This window comes from Oncorhynchus mykiss, chromosome 9 (assembly GCF_013265735.2).
Source record: "Oncorhynchus mykiss isolate Arlee chromosome 9, USDA_OmykA_1.1, whole genome shotgun sequence".
In the NCBI taxonomy this organism is placed as follows: Eukaryota; Metazoa; Chordata; class Actinopteri; order Salmoniformes; family Salmonidae; genus Oncorhynchus; species Oncorhynchus mykiss.
Window position 1 is genome coordinate 75,112,279 of NC_048573.1, and position 18,033 is coordinate 75,130,311.

An 18,033-nucleotide genomic window follows, 5' to 3' on the forward strand; every position below is an offset into this window, starting at 1 on the left:
TTACATTATTGTGACATCACAACAGCATGGAAGTTCTGGAACTTTGAATGGAAAGAAAATCAAAAGCATCATAGTGAGAGTAGTTTCAGGGTGTTTGTCTGCCACCTAGTGTGCATAACCTGTAATAACATGACGGATGGGTCAGAACATCTCTAAAACAATGAGTTTAGAAAAACATTAGGAACACCTTCACTTTCCATGACAGACTGACCAGGTGAATCCAGGAATCCAGAACCCAGCTATTATGCCTTGTTGATGTTACCTGTTAAATCCACTTCAAATCAGTGTAGATGAAGGAGAGGAGACAGGTTAAAGATGAAGGGGAGGAGACAAGTTAAAGATGAAGGGGAGGAGAAAGGTTAAAGATGAAGGGGAAAAGACAGGTTAAAGATGAAGGGGAGGAGACAGGTTAAAGATGAAGGGGAGGAGACAGGTTAAAGATGAAGGCGAGGAGACAGGTTAAAGATGAAGGGGAGGAGACAGGTTAAAGATGAAGGGGAGGAGACAGGTTAAAGATGAAGGGGAGGAGACAGGTTAAAGATGAAGGGGAGGAGACAGGTTAAAGATGAAGGGGAGGAGACAGGTTAAAGATGAAGGGGAGGAGACAGGTTAAAGATGAATGGGAGGAGACAGGTTAAAGATGAAGGGGAGGAGACAGGTTAAAGATGAATGGGAGGAGACAGGTTAAAGATGAATGGGAGGAGACAGGTTAAAGAAGAATTTTTAAGCCTTGAGACAATTGAGATATGGATTGTCCGTGTGTGCCATTCAGAGGGTGAATGGGCAAGACAAAATATTTAAGTGCCTTTGAACAGTGTATGGTAGTAGGTGCCAGGTGCACCGGTTTGAGTGTGTCAAGAACTGCAACGCTGCTGGGTTTTCTCTTAACAGTGTGTATCAAGAATGGTCCACCACCCAAAATACCTGCAGCCTATGGTCTAAAATGAGTGGTCAGTGGTCAAAAATTTATAATTGATCAAAGAGGACAAAGGAGACTGACACGAATTGTGCAGAGCAACAGCCAGGCTACAGTTAGTCAACATTGGTGCATAAAAGACCCATGAAAGAATGCACAACTTGTCCGTACGTTAACGTGAATGCGGTATGGCAGCTGACGACCTTACAGAGTTCCACTTCTTTCTGAAAAGAAAAAAAGAAACTGTGGTTGCATTGGGCTAAAGAACGAAAACACTGGACACTGGACAATTGGAAAAACATTGTCTTGTCTAACGAATCCATGTTCCTGCTGTTTCCCACTAACGGGAGGACTAGTGTACAGAGATTCACGCGAGGAACATGCATCCGTCAACGTGTCAACATTCAGATCAAATCAAATCAAATTTATTTTATATAGCACTTCGTACATCAGCTGATATCTCAAAGTGCTGTACAGAAACCCAGCCTAAAACCCCCAAACAGCAAGCAATGCAGGTGTAGAAACAGTGCAGGCTTGTGATGGTGGTGTTGGGGTGTGTTGTCCTGGCATACATTTCAAATCAAATCAAATCAAATCAGCGAAATGCGTGTGCTTCTAGCATCCGACAGTGCAGCAATATCTAACAAGTAATATCTGACACATTACCCCAACATTTGGCCCTTCGATAAATGTTGGAGCAATGTTTGAAAACTTAGAAAGGTATAGGAATAGGTACACGAACATGACATGACAGCTTACCACAGTGGCCTGCTCGGGTTAACTAGTCTCCATCCAACAGAGCGTCTGTAGTTTGAGATGGAACTAAATATTCAGAGTAGAGATCCACTACTAGCCAACTTGTATCTAGCTAACTGTCTGTACTGTTTGATTCCTGCAAGTGATCACAGTGTGTCTGTACTGTGTGATTCCCGCAGGTTATCACAGTGTGTCTGTACTGTGTGATTCCTGCAGGTTATCACAGTGTGTCTGTACTGTTTGATGCCTGCAGGTTATCACAGTGTGTCCGTCCTGTGTGATTCCTGCAGGTGATCACAGTGTGCCTGTACTGAGAGGTGATATACAGTAGAGAGGCTATATACAGTAGTGAGGCTATATACAGTAGAGAGGCTATATACAGTAGAGAGGCTGTATACAGTAGAGAGGCTATATACAGTAGAGAGGCTGTATACAGTAGAGAGGCTATATACAGTAGAGGCTATATACAGTAGAGGGGCAGTATACAGTAGAGAGGCTATATACAGTAGAGAGGCTATATACAGTAGAGAGGCTATATACAGTAGAGAGGCTATATACAGTAGAGAGGCTGTATAAAGTAGAGAGGCTATATACAGTAGAGGCTATATACAGTAGAGAGGCTATATACAGTAGAGAGGCTATATACAGTAGAGAGGGTCTATACAGTAGAGAGGTTATATACAGTAGAGAGGCTATATACAGTAGAGAGGCTATATACAGTAGAGAGGCTATATACAGTAGAGAGGCTGTATACAGTAGAGAGGCTATATACAGTAGAGGCTATATACAGTAGAGGCTATATACAGTAGAGAGGCTATATACAGTAGAAAGGCTGTATACAGTAGAGAGGCTATATACAGTAGAGAGGCTATATACAGTAGAGGCTATATACAGTAGAGAGGCGATATACAGTAGAGGCTATATACAGTAGAGAGGCTATATACAGTAGAGGCTATATACAGTAGAGAGGCTATATACAGTAGAGAGGCTATATACAGTAGAGAGGCTATATACAGTAGAGAGGCTGTATACAGTAGAGAGGCTATATACAGTAGAGGCTATATACAGTAGAGAGGCGATATACAGTAGAGAGGCTTTATACAGTAGAGAGGCTGTATACAGTAGAGAGGCTATATACAGTAGAGAGGCTATATACAGTAGAGAGGCTATATACAGTAGAGATGCTAATACAGTAGAGAGACTATATACAGTAGATGCTATATACAGTAGAGAGGCTATATACAGTAGAGAGGCTATATACAGTAGAGAGGCTATATACAGTAGAGAGACTACATACAGTAGAGAGGCTACATACAGTAGAGAGGCTATATACAGTAGAGAGGCTATATACAGTAGCGAGGCTATATACAATAGAGAGGCTGTATACAGTAGAGGCTATATACAGTAGAGATGCTGTATACAGTAGAGAGGCTGTATACAGTAGAGAGGCTATATACAGTAGAGGCTATATACAGTAGAGGCTATATACAGTAGAGGGGCAGTATACAGTAGAGAGGCTATATACAGTAGAGAGGCTATATACAGTAGAGAGGATGTATACAGTAGAGAGGCTGTATACAGTAGAGAGGCTATATACAGTAGAGGCTATATACAGTAGAGGCTATATACAGTAGAGAGGCGATATACAGTAGAGGCTATATACAGTAGAGGCTATATACAGTAGAGGCTATATACAGTAGAGAGGCGATATACAGTAGAGGCTATATACAGTAGAGGCTGTATACAGTAGAGGCTATATACAGTAGAGGCTATATACAGTAGAGGCTATATACAGTAGAGAGGCGATATACAGTAGAGGCGATATACAGTAGAGAGGCGATATACAGTAGAGAGGCTTTATACAGTAGAGAGGCTATATACAGTAGAGAGGCTGTATACAGTAGAGAGGCTATATACAGTAGAGAGGCTATATACAGTAGAGAGGCTATATACAGTAGAGAGGCTGTATACAGTAGTGAGGCTATATACAGTAGAGAGGCTTTATACAGTAGAGAGGCTATATACAGTAGAGAGGATATATACAGTAGTGAGGCTGTATACAGTAGAGAGGTTATATACAGTAGAGAGGCTATATACAGTAGAGAGGTTATATACAGTAGTGAGGCTGTATACAGTAGAGAGGTTATATACAGTAGAGAGGCTATATACAGTAGAGAGGTTATATACAGTAGAGAGGCTATATACAGTAGAGAGGTTATATACAGTAGTGAGGCTGTATACAGTAGAGATGCTGTATACAGTAGAGAGGCTATATACAGTAGAGAGGCTATATACAGTAGTGAGGATGTATACAGTAGAGATGCTGTATACAGTAGAGAGGCTATATACAGTAGAGATGCTGTATACAGTAGAGAGGCTATATACAGTAGAGATGCTGTATACAGTAGAGAGGCTATATACAGTAGAGAGGCTATATACAGTAGAGATGCTGTATACAGTAGAGAGGCTATATACAGTAGTGAGGTTATATACAGTAGAGATGCTGTATATAGTAGAGAGGCTATATACAGTAGAGAGGCTATATACAGTAGAGATGCTGTATACAGTAGAGGGGCTATATACAGTAGAGATGCTGTATACAGTAGAGAGGCTATATACAGTAGTGAGGCTATATACAGTAGAGATGCTGTATACAGTAGAGGGGCTATATACAGTAGTGAGGCTGTATACAGTAGAGAGGCTATATACAGTAGAGAGGCTATATACAGTAGAGATGCTGTATACAGTAGAGAGGCTATATACAGTAGTGAGGCTATATACAGTAGAGATGCTGTATATAGTAGAGAGGCTATATACAGTAGAGATGCTGTATACAGTAGAGAGGCTATATACAGTAGAGAGGCTATATACAGTAGAGATGCTGTATACAGTAGAGGGGCTATATACAGTAGAGATGCTGTATACAGTAGAGAGGCTATATACAGTAGTGAGGCTATATACAGTAGAGATGCTGTATACAGTAGAGGGGCTATATACAGTAGTGAGGCTGTATACAGTAGAGGGGCTGTATACAGTAGTGAGGCTATATACAGTAGTGAGGCTGTATACAGTAGTGAGGCTATATACAGTAGTGAGGCTGTATACAGTAGTGAGGCTATATACAGTAGTGAGGCTATATACAGTAGAGATGCTGCATACAGTAGAGGGGCTGTATACAGTAGTGAGGCTATATACAGTAGAGAGGCTATATACAGTAGAGAGGCTATATACAGTAGAGAGGCTATACACAGTAGTGAGGCTATATACAGTAGTGAGGCTATATACAGTAGTGAGGCTGTATACAGGCACCGGTTAGTCGAGCTAATTGAGGTTGTATGTAAATGATTGAATAGTTAACGTGACTATGCATATATGATAAACAGAGAGTAGCAGTAGTGTAAAAGCGGGTGGGGGGGGGGGGGGGGGGTTTACCTGTTACCTGATTACCTGTTCAGGAGTCTTATGGCTCGGGGGTAAAAACTGTTCAGGAGTCTTATGGCTCGGGGGTAAAAACTGTTCAGGAGTCTTATGGCTCGGGGGTAAAAACTGTTCAGGAGTCTTATGGCTCGTGGGTAAAAACTGTTGAAAAACCTATGATAATCAGTAGTGAAACATGGTAGTTTTTATTTGTTTATAGATTTTATTTATTTAACCTTTATTTAACCAGGTAGGCCAGTTGAGAGCAAGTTCTCATTTACAACTGCGACCTGGCCAAGATAAGGAAATCAGTTCGACACATACAACAACACAGAGTTACACATGGAATAAACAAAACATACAGTCAATAATACAGTAGAACAAAAGAAAACAAAAAGTCTATATACAGTGAGTGCAAATGAGGTAAGATAAGGGAGTTAAGGCAATAAATAGGCCATAGTGGCGAAGTAATTACAATATAGAAATTAAACACTGGCATGGTAGATGTGCAGAAGATGAATGTGCAAGTAGAGATACTGGGGTGCAAAGGAGCAAGATAAATAAATACTGTATGGGGATGAGGTAGTTGGATGGGCTATTTACAGATGGGCTATGTACAGGTGCAACGATCTGTGAGCTGCTCTGACAGCTGGTGCTTAAAGTTAGCGAGGGAGATATGAGTCTCCAGCTTCAGTGATTTATGCAGTTCGTTCCAGTCATTGGCAGCAGAGAAGTTAGCATAGTTAGTATGATAATCAGTAGTGAAGTTAGAATGATAATCAGTAGTGAAGTTAGAATGACAATCAGTAGTGAAACCTGGTATTTAGAATGATAATCAGTAGTGAAACCTGGTAGTTAGAATGATAATCAGTAGTGAAACCTGGTAGTTAGAATGATAATCAGTAGTGAAACCTGGTAGTTAGAATGATAATCAGTAGTGAAGCCTGGTAGTTAGAATGATAATCAGTAGTGAAACCTGATAGTTAGAATGACAATCAGTAATGAAACCTGGTAGTTAGAATGACAATCAGTAGTGAAACCTGGTAGTTAGACTGATAATCAGTAGTGAAACCTGGTAGTTAGTATGATAATCAGTAGTGAAACCTGGTAGTTAGAATGATAATCAGTAGTGTTACATGGTAGTTAGTATGATAATCAGTAGTGACACCTGGTAGTTAGAATGATAATCAGTAGTGAAACCTGGTAGTTAGAATGATAATCAGTAGTGAAACCTGGTAGTTAGAATGATAATCAGTAGTGAAACATGGTAGTTAGAATGATAATCAGTAGTGAAACCTGGTAGTTAGAATGATAATCAGTAGTGAAACATGGTAGTTAAAATGATAATTAGTAGTGAAGTTAGAATGATAATCAGTAGTGAAACCTGGTAGTTAGTATGATAATCAGTAGTGTTACATGGTAGTTAGAATGATAATCAGTAGTGTTACATGGTAGTTAGAATGATAATCAGTAGTGAAACCTGGTAGTTAGAATGATAATCAGTAGTGAAATATGGTAGTTAGAATGATAATCAGTAGTGAAACCTGGTAGTTAGAATGATAATCAGTAGTGAAGTTAGAATGATAATCAGTAGTGAAGTTAGAATGACAATCAGTAGTGAAACCTGGTAGTTAGAATGATAATCAGTAGTGACACCTGGTAGTTAGAATGATAATCAGTAGTGAAACATGGTAGTTAAAATGATAATTAGTAGTGAAGTTAGAATGATAATCAGTAGTGAAACCTGGTAGTTAGTATGATAATCAGTAGTGTTACATGGTAGTTAGAATGATAATCAGTAGTGTTACATGGTAGTTAGAATGATAATCAGTAGTGAAACCTGGTAGTTAGAATGATAATCAGTAGTGAAATATGGTAGTTAGAATGATAATCAGTAGTGAAACCTGGTAGTTAGAATGATAATCAGTAGTGAAGTTAGAATGATAATCAGTAGTGAAGTTAGAATGACAATCAGTAGTGAAACCTGGTAGTTAGAATGATAATCAGTAGTGACACCTGGTAGTTAGAATGATAATCAGTAGTGAAACATGGTAGTTAAAATGATAATTAGTAGTGAAGTTAGAATGATAATCAGTAGTGAAACCTGGTAGTTAGTATGATAATCAGTAGTGTTACATGGTAGTTAGAATGATAATCAGTAGTGTTACATGGTAGTTAGAATGATAATCAGTAGTGAAACCTGGTAGTTAGAATGATAATCAGTAGTGAAATATGGTAGTTAGAATGATAATCAGTAGTGAAGTTAGAATGATAATCAGTAGTGAAACCTGGTAGTTAGAATGATAATCAGCAGTGAAACCTGGTAGTTAGAATGATAATCAGTAGTGAAACCTGGTAGTTAGAATGATAATCAGTAGTGAAACCTGGTAGTTAGAATGATAATCAGTAGTGAAACCTGGTAGTTAGAATGATAATCAGTAGTGAAGCCTGGTAGTTAGAATGATAATCAGTAGTGAAACCTGATAGTTAGAATGACAATCAGTAATGAAACCTGGTAGTTAGAATGACAATCAGTAGTGAAACCTGGTAGTTAGACTGATAATCAGTAGTGAAACCTGGTAGTTAGTATGATAATCAGTAGTGAAACCTGGTAGTTAGAATGATAATCAGTAGTGTTACATGGTAGTTAGTATGATAATCAGTAGTGACACCTGGTAGTTAGAATGATAATCAGTAGTGAAACCTGGTAGTTAGAATGATAATCAGTAGTGAAACCTGGTAGTTAGAATGATAATCAGTAGTGAAACATGGTAGTTAGAATGATAATCAGTAGTGAAACCTGGTAGTTAGAATGATAATCAGTAGTGAAACATGGTAGTTAAAATGATAATTAGTAGTGAAGTTAGAATGATAATCAGTAGTGAAACCTGGTAGTTAGTATGATAATCAGTAGTGTTACATGGTAGTTAGAATGATAATCAGTAGTGTTACATGGTAGTTAGAATGATAATCAGTAGTGAAACCTGGTAGTTAGAATGATAATCAGTAGTGAAATATGGTAGTTAGAATGATAATCAGTAGTGAAACCTGGTAGTTAGAATGATAATCAGTAGTGAAGTTAGAATGATAATCAGTAGTGAAGTTAGAATGACAATCAGTAGTGAAACCTGGTAGTTAGAATGATAATCAGTAGTGACACCTGGTAGTTAGAATGATAATCAGTAGTGAAGTTAGAATGATAATCAGTAGTGAAGTTAGAATGATAATCAGTAGTGAAACCTGGTAGTTAGAATGATAATCAGCAGTGAAACCTGGTAGTTAGAATGATAATCAGTAGTGAAACCTGGTAGTTAGAATGATAATCAGTAGTGAAACCTGGTAGTTAGAATGATAATCAGTAGTGAAAACTGGTAGTTAGAATGATAATCAGCAGTGAAGTTAGAATGATAATCAGCAGTGAAACCTGGTAGTTAGAATGATAATCAGTAGTGAAACATGGTAGTTAGAATGACAATCAGTAGTGAAGTTAGAATGACACTCAGTAGTGAAACATGGTAGTTGTTTCACCTGTTATTTTCAATGGTTCTTTAAATTGTTTCTGACACTTTTTCACTTTATTTAAATATAACACAAAGTCAACATGGTAGAAATACATATTGTGTTAAGTGTTAGATTATTATTTTTTTTGGGGGGGGGGGGTGGGGGTTCATAACATGTTCAACCAAATGTTTGTGAAGGAGAAGCATCAGTCCATTACAGGCATTGTAATATATTTAACTATATCTATATATATGGCTCCGATGACACAACCGGAGGAGACAGACATTCCATCTGAACAGCGCTAGATTCAGTCTCCACAAAAATATGGTGGATAAATGAAGATGTCCCATTCAGGCCATTTAATACCTCTAGTGACTCCCAAACCCGCATGCGGGAGCATAATCATCGCCTGAAACTAATTAGCATAACGCAACGGACATAAATATCCCTAGAAAATATTCCTATTCATGAAAATCACAAATGAAATATATTGAGACACGGCTTAGCCTTTTGTTAATCACCCTGTCATCTCAGATTTTCAAAATATACTTTACAGCTAACGCTAGACAAGCATTTGTGTAAGTTTATCGATAGCCTAGCATAGCATTATGTCTTGCTAGCAGCAGGCAACCTTGTCACGGAAATCAGAAAAGCAATCAAATTAAATCGTTTACCTTTGATGAACTTGGGATGTTTTCACTCACGAGACTCCCAGGTAGATTGCCAAAGTTCATTTTTTCCCAAAATATTATTTTTGTAGTCAAAATAGCTCTGTTTGTTCTTCACGTTTGGCTGAGAAATCGCCCGGAAATTGCAGTCACCACAATGCCGAAAAATATTCCAAATGAGCTCCATAATATCGACAGAAACATGGCAAACGTTGTTTATAATCAATCTTCAAGGTGTTTTTCTAATATCTATTCTATAATATATCCGTTGGGACAATTCGTTTTTCAGTAGGACCGATTGGAATAATGGCTACCTCTGTATTTTACACGAGAATCTCTCTGGGAGCATCAGGTGACCACTTGCGCAATGTAGCCGCCTACAGCTATTCTTCAACATAAATGCGTAAAACTACGTCACAATGCTGTAGACACCTTGGGGAATACGTAGAAAGCTGGTTCATTGCACACTCACAGTTCAATAGGGACTCATTGGAACGCAGCGCTTTCAAAACCTGGGGCACTTCCGGATTGGATTTTTCTCAGGCTTTCGCCTGCAACATCAGTTCTGTTACACTCACACACAATATCTTTACAGTTTTGGAAAGAGTGTTTTCTATCCAAAGCTGTCAATTATTGGCATATTCAAGCATCTTGTCCTGAAAAAACATCCCGTTTAAAACGAGAACGTTTTTTTTTCCAAAAATGAAAATACTGCCCCCTAACACCAAGAGGATTTATTAATGATCCGTTTCAGTCTGCTTAAGGGGGTTGGTTCTCCCATAGCCACCAATGCATTACCAGCTGGGTCTGGTCTACCTAGATATTGATAATTGGGCTGGAAGAACATGTAAAAGAACACGTTGTCATCGAGTGCACACTGTGCACCCATCTATACAGTTATACTACATATGTGGTGTTTAGGTCCACTGGACCCGAGGGTAATAAAAGTGTGGAAAAGTGTGTGTGTAGGTGAAAACAAGTAAAAATTTTACCAAAAAAAGGTTTGCAGTGTGCTTTCACTCTGTCTTCCTCCTCTCTGGACCTGCTGTTTCATCACAGCACCAAGAAACTGTCTGTCTCCCTGCCTGTCTGTCTGTCTCTCATTATTTTCCCGTTGTAGTGAAACTACACTGTCTTGCAGGTACATGCACAATGTTATTACAATACATTATTTCAATACATTGTAAAAGAAAAAGTCAGTATTTTCCCACACTGTACCCCAGCCAGGTGTTAATTAAGGCAGGGACACCAACAAATGCATAGCTTTGCATGTGTGGCTCCTTACCACAATCAATCAGTCTGAGCAAAACTCATCTCTGCTCAGAGGACTTTACAAATCATTTCTGCAGAGAGAGAAACTAATGTGGAAGGAGCGTCTTCCACTTTCCGAATATGGGGATCACGTCTCTGTCAATTTGGAGTCTGGCAGTGAGTTGGAAGAAGAGGATGAGATTGACCCTGAAGCCAGCCCCAGGACCAGCCTGTCAGCAACCATCTCATCAGCAGCCTGCAGGAGGAGAAATATAGATGTAAAGAAAAATGTGAAATTGAACGGTCTTCTTGCCCAAGGAATGACCCACCCAACATGGCTGCCAAAGTGATAAGGATGCAACCAGGGCCGATGCGGATGGTGGTTACTCATCTACAGGACGTAAAGTCTTCTATTGAACTGTTCATCCCAGATACCATCCAGAAAATCATTCTGGACTGCATTGGAGGGAAGGACTGCATTCTGGACTGCATTGGAGGGAAGGCGTGCTCTTGGAGGGAGATGGAAGGAGATGGACCAAACTCATTAACATGCATACTTTGGGGTTCTAATCCTTTGCTGGTGTTTTCAGAACCGATGGAGAAGCTCATATGTATATACTGTACTCGATACCATCTACTGCATCTTGCCTATGCCGTTCTGTACCATCACTCATTCATATATCTTTATTTACATATTCTTTATCCCTTTTTCACTTGTGTCTATAAGGTAGTAGTTGTGGAATTGTTAGGTTAATACTCGTTGGTTTTTACTGCATTGTCGGAGCTAGAAGCACAAGCATTTCGCTACACTCGCATTAACATCTGCTAACCATGTGTATGTGACCAATAACATTTTATTTGATTTGATTTGAATCCATTGAATCCTCGTGGGATGCAGAAACTGGCAGAGAACTTTTCCGTGCAACAATTTCTCTGAAAAACTTCCACATTATTTCCAGGATTATCCGCTTAGATAACCGAGACACCAGACCAGACCAGTTCGGCGACAGAGAGACAAGCTAGCTGCTATCAGGTCAGTGCAGAGAGACCAGCTAGCTGCAATCAGGTCAGTGCAGAGAGATAAGCTAGCTGCAATCAGGTCAGTGCAGAGAGACAAGCTAGCTGCTATCAGGTCAGTGCAGAGAGACCAGCTAGCTGCAATCAGGTCAGTGCAGAAAGACAAGCTAGCTGCTATCAGGTCAGTGCAGAGAGACCAGCTAGCTGCAATCAGGTCAGTGCAGAGAGACAAGCTAGCTGCAATCAGGTCAGTGCAGAGAGACCAGCTAGCTGCCTGTCCCAAACTGACCTGATTGTATCTAGCTTGTCTCTGCACTGACATGATTGCAGCTAGCTTGTCTCTGCACTGACATGATTACAGCTAGCTTGTCTCTCTGCACTGATATGATTGCAGCTAGCTTGTCCCTCTGCACTGACCTGATAGGTTGCTGGAACACCTTCCCCTGTTTTAAAACCCTGGTCCCAACGGCACCGTTGATGAGCAGCTTATGCCATTTAGGGGTCACTGCCCCTTAAGGATTCAGGAAGAAGATGCTGGTGCCCCATCCGCTCCGACCCACAGAACCAACGCCTCCAAGTAAGTGTGCGCGATGTTGTTGTATGTGTGTGTGTCTGACTCTCAAACCATGGCCTGCTGTAACTATATATGTGAGTGAGGGAGATGTTAACAACATTTCTGAACTAAGTGTTTTCATCATTCTAGTTTGCAGCCGGTAGCAACAAGAAGCGCTGTGATGTGTGTGGAACCAAGAACAACAGGAAGACACAGTACACATGCATCAAGTGCAGTAAAGTACATTTGCAACACACTGTCACTCTCTGACCTTAGAGAGCCTTTTTATTCTCTAATTTTGGTTAGGACAGGGTGTGACTATGGGTGGGTACTCTAGGTGGGTACTTTTTTTATTTTTATGTTGGCCTGGTGTGGTTCCCAATCAGAGGCAGCTGTCTAGCGTTGTCTCTGATTGGGGATCATATTTTTCCCACTGTGGTTGTGGGATCTTTTTTTTGTTGTTGCATGAGAGAACTTTTGTACATCACGGTCGTTTGTTTCTTTTTTGTTTTTTGTTGGTAGTTACACTTTAATAAAATGTGGAACCCTAAACACGTTGGTCTGAGTTTGCCTACCAAGAAGATCGTGACACACACACAGTAAAACTCTGTCCCTCGTGTGGTGTGTAGACGGGCCTTAATTTGTATTCAATGGGGCTCATTTATCATTGACATAAAATACTGGATGTAAAATGTTCCTTCCAATTTTGTTCAGTTCAAAGCAATAAACATCAATAGGGATGAACACCTTGTTTCATTTATATTTGTTGAAGATAAACATGATTTATTCCACCCGTGTCTTGATTATAATAGATATTTTGTTTACAAACAAATCACATTTTATCCCCCCCGAAAATAACAGAGCTTTTATTGATAAATGTGATCTAGCAGAGGTAAATGGCTAACATTAACCATGTATGATGTCTATATTGCTTGTAATTTTGATAGAAGCCAAGTGTTAAGCAACTGAAGCCTTCCGACAGCCGACCGACCAAAGGCTGCACCGTGTCCATGACAACGTAGAAAAACAAATATCAACCATATGCCAATAGTTATCCATATTACCCGGAGCTTCGTTTTACTCTTTCTAACTATTTCTATGGCGGATTTGCGGTTGCAATTTACGGAAAATTCCCACATATTTTGGAGATAACAACAGACGGCGAAGTTTAAAGATAGGCCAGTAGTTGCATCTGTGGAGAAGTTTTCTCCATGAAATCTAGCTCCAGAACCAGCCACAGAGACAGCTGGTTAATCTTTCAAACACAGTATAGTAAAATATAAAATAAAGATGACATTAGCTAGCTAACTAGATCAAATTAGCACGTAGAGAATGATAGAGGCCTCTATTGGCTAAAAGGGACATCCGTCTTCATTGGCTGCTCCCTTCCAGGTGATCTTGATTGAGTCATCAGGAGGGATCAGCCAGTCGTTAAGAAGAAAATAGACTACTTTAAAATGGAGATAGCCTCAATTGCGCCATGCTTTCACAGACGTGTAAATAGCGCAGATACAAAGGATGAGTCCTCTATCTTTCTCTATGGGTTAGCAAAATAGCTAGCTAGCTAGATAAGGTTAGCATGCTAGCTAGCGATACTGACAGCTATCAGTGACCTATTTGTTGTTGTTTACCAATTCCACGTGGAAATTCCCCCACCCAATTTGTGAATCCGTGGCCTCCGTCATTCTTTCGGCGGTGGAACCTAAATGTGCATTTCCTAACTAGGACAGGATACTACGTCGAAACAGCGGAGGCAACTTCCTGTGGGGGTGATCCTTGAATTAAGCATTACAAAACCCACACAATGTTACGAGGGAAAATAGATGACTGTGTGCAGTTGCCCCATTGCCCCAGTAGATGGCAGTGGAAACTTGCAGCATCACAGCCTGGGAATCTCCTCCTCCAGCTCTGTATTAAACACATGAGGCTGCTGAGGGGAGGACGGGCTCATAATAATGTCTGGAACGGAGCCAATGGAAACCATGTGTTTGATGACATTCCACGTATTCCGCTCCAGTCATTACCACGAGCCAGTCATCCCCAATGAAGGTGCCACCAACCTCCTGTGGTATCAAAGCTACTATAAAATCACATCAAATTGTATCTGGCACAAGCTTTGTAGACAACAGGTGTAACGGTGAAATGCTTCCTGACGGGCCCATTTCCAACAATGCAGGGTTCAAGGTAAGATCAAAAACAGGAAGTGACACAAGGAATAAATACACAGTGAATAATTATTTTTATTTTTTTACCTTTATTTTACTAGGCAAGTCAGTTAAGAACGATTCCTTATTGTCAATGACGGCGGGTTAACTGCCTGGTCAGATTGACAGAGTTGTACCTTGTCAGCGCAGGGATTTGAACTTGCAAACTTTCAGTTACTAGTCCAACACTCTAATCACTAGGCTACCTGCATAATGAGTACAAATAACACAACTATATACAGGAAGTATAAAATAATATGGCTTTATACAGGAAGTATATAATAACATGGATTTATACAGGAAGTATAAAATAACATGGCTATATACAGGAAGTATAAAATAACATGGCTATATACAGGAAGTAGAAAATACCATGGCTATATACAGGAAGTATAAAATAACATGGCTTTATACAGGAAGTATAAAATAACATGGCTATATACAGGAAGTATATAATAACATGGATTTATACAGGAAGTATATAATAACATGGATTTATACAGGAAGTATAAAATAACATGGCTATATACAGGAAGTATAAAATAACATGGCTATATACAGGAAGTAGAAAATACCATGGCTATATACAGGAAGTATAAAATAACATGGCTATATACAGGAAGTATAAAATAACATGGCTATATACAGGAAGTAGAAAATAACATGGCTATATACAGGAAGTAGAAAATAACATGGCTATATACAGGGAGTAGAAAATACCATGGCTATATACAGGAAGTAGAAAATAACATGGCTTTATACAGGGAGTAGAAAATACCATGGCTATATACAGGAAGTAGAAAATAACATGGCTATATACAGGAAGTAGAAAATAACATGGCTATATACAGGGAGTAGAAAATACCATGGCTATATACAGGAAGTAGAAAATAACATGGCTTTATACAGGGAGTAGAAAATACCATGGCTATATACAGGAAGTAGAAAATAACATGGCTTTATACAGGGAGTAGAAAATACCATGGCTATATACAGGAAGTAGAAAATAACATGGCTTTATACAGGGAGTGTAAAATAACATGGCTATATACAGGAGGTAGAAAATAACATGGCTTTATACAGGAAGTAGAAAATAACATGGCTTTATACAGGGAGTGTAAAATAACATGGCTTTATACAGGAAGTATAAAATAACATGGCTATATACAGGGAGTGTAAAATAACATGGCTATATTCAGGGAGCAGAAAATAACATGGCTATATACAGGGAGTAGACAATAACATGGCTATATACAGGGAGTGTAAAATAACATGGCTATATTCAGGGAGCAGAAAATAACATGGCTTTATACAGGGAGTAGACAATAACATGGCTATATACAGGGAGTGTAAAATAACATGACTATATACAGGAAGTATAAAATAACATGACTATATACAGGGAGTACCAGGCTGATGTGTAGGGGTATGAGGTCATTAAAATAGCTGTGTAATGTGCATGTAGGTATGGGCAAAGTGAAATTGGCAACAAGATAGATAAAAGACAGTTGCAGCTGTGTGCGTGTGGCTGTATGTATTGTCTTTGTGCGTATGTGCGTGCGTGCATGCGTGTGTGCGTGTGTGCGTGCATGCGTGTGGCCGTATGTAATGTCTGTGTGCGTGCGTGCGTGTGTGCGTATGTAATGTCTGTGTGTGTACAAAAAATTATAAATGCAGGTATTCCGGGTAGCCATTTGATTAGCTATTTAGTAGTCTTGTTAATAATTCTTGTAGCTTGGGGGTAGAAGCAGTTCAGGGTCCTGTTGGTTCCAGACTTTGTGCATTGGCTTGCCATGTGGTAGCAGAGAGGAAAGTCTGTGGCTTAGATGGCTGGAGTCTTTTACATTTTTGGGGGGTCTTCCTCCTCGTGTTGAGGTACCGCCTGTTATACAGGTCCTGGATGGCAGGGAGCTCTGTCCCAGCAATGTACTGGGCCATCGACACTACCCTCTGTAGCGCCTTTTGGTCGGATGCCAAGTGGTTGCCATACCAAGCGGTGATGCAGTTAGTCAAGATGCTCTCGATGGTGCAGCTGCAGAACTTTTTTGAGGATCTGAGGGCCCATGCCAAATCTTTTCAGCCTCCTGAGCGGGTAAAGGTGCTGTCGTGCCATCTTCACAAATGTGTTGGTGTGTTTGGGCATTGATAGATCCTTAGTGATGTAGACAAAAAAGAACAGAGCTCTCAACCTGCTTCACTACAGCCCTATCAATGTGAATGGGGTCGTGCTCGGCCCTCCATTTCCTGTAGTCCACAATCAGCTCCTTTGTCTTACTGACATTGAGGGAGAGGTTGTTGTCCTGGCACGTAGGTGTTCGTTTTGTTCAAGTGGGAAAGGGCAGTTTAGAGTGTTTTCTATCCAATACTAATAATAATATGCATATATTAGCAACTGAGACTGAGGAGGTGTCCGTTTACAATGGGCACCTTTTCATCCGAGCTACTCAATACTGCCCCCTGCAGCCATAAAAAGTTAACTCATCTGGTAGGCTTGTGTCACTGGGCAGCTCATGGCAGGGTTTCCCTATGTAATCTGTGATACTTTGCAAGCTCTGCCACATCCAACGAGCGTCAGAGTCGGTGTAGTAGGATTTGATCTGAGTCCTGTATTGACGCTTTGCCTGTTTGATGGTTCGTCTGAGGGCACAGCGGGATTTCTTATAAGTGTCTGGGTTAGTGTCCCACTCCTTGAAAAGCGGCAGCTCTAGCCTTTAGCTTGGGTGCGGATGTTGCCTGTAATCCATGGCTTCTGGTTGGGAAATGTTTGTACGGTCACTGTGGGGACGACGTCGTCAACGCACGTATTAATGAAGCCGGTGATTGATGTGGTAAACTCCTCAATGCCTCACACAAACAAACAGTATGGAAATGAATGGTTGTGGTGAAGTTTAAACACAATTACATATTGAGTGACCCTTTTCTCGGGTCTCCCAGGCCTCTTCCTGTAGTTCCTCACTCTTTTTCATTGAGAAAACACAGCACAACACAGTATCTTGTAGGTATTCACATAGACACGTGTTTTGAAAGGTAGTAGAGATGGGGAATTTGTCTGGATAATGTTGTTGATTTATTATTGATCTGATCCCCTTTTGGGGACACTGGCCAATCCCTACAGACCTGTTTCCATAAACACTGACACTGGGAATCACTCCTGCTCCCCTTCTTCATCGCTCGACGTCTCCGGGCAACTAATCACCTGCTCCATATCATTATGTGTTATTGTATTGTATTATATATGAAGTCCAGACATATTACTACCTGGACTTCATCTCTACCTTGATTCCCTCACCTTTTTTTGCCTTCTGTAGCCTCAGTCTTCAGACAGTATTGATTTGTTTTCATGTTCAGTACGCAGCTCATGTTTTGTTCCTTTGCCTTTCATCATTGTTATTAAACTTCTGCACCTCCTTCTGCACCTTCTTCCTGATTCTCTGCTCCCTGATTCTCTGCTCCCTGACTCCCTGCTCCCTGACTCTCTGTTTCCTGACTCTCTGCTCCCTGACTCCCTGCTCCCTGATTCTCTGCTTCCTGATTCTCTTCTCCCTGATTCTCTGCTCCCTGACTCTCTGCTCCCTGACTCCCTGCTTCCTGATTCTCTTCTCCCTGATTCTCTGCTCCCTGACTCTCTGCTCCCTGACTCTCTGCTCCCTGACTCTCTGCTCCCTGATTCTCTGCTCCCTGACTCTCTGCTCACTGACTCTCTGCTCCCTGACTCTCTGCTCCCTGACTCTCTGCTTTCTGACTCCCTGC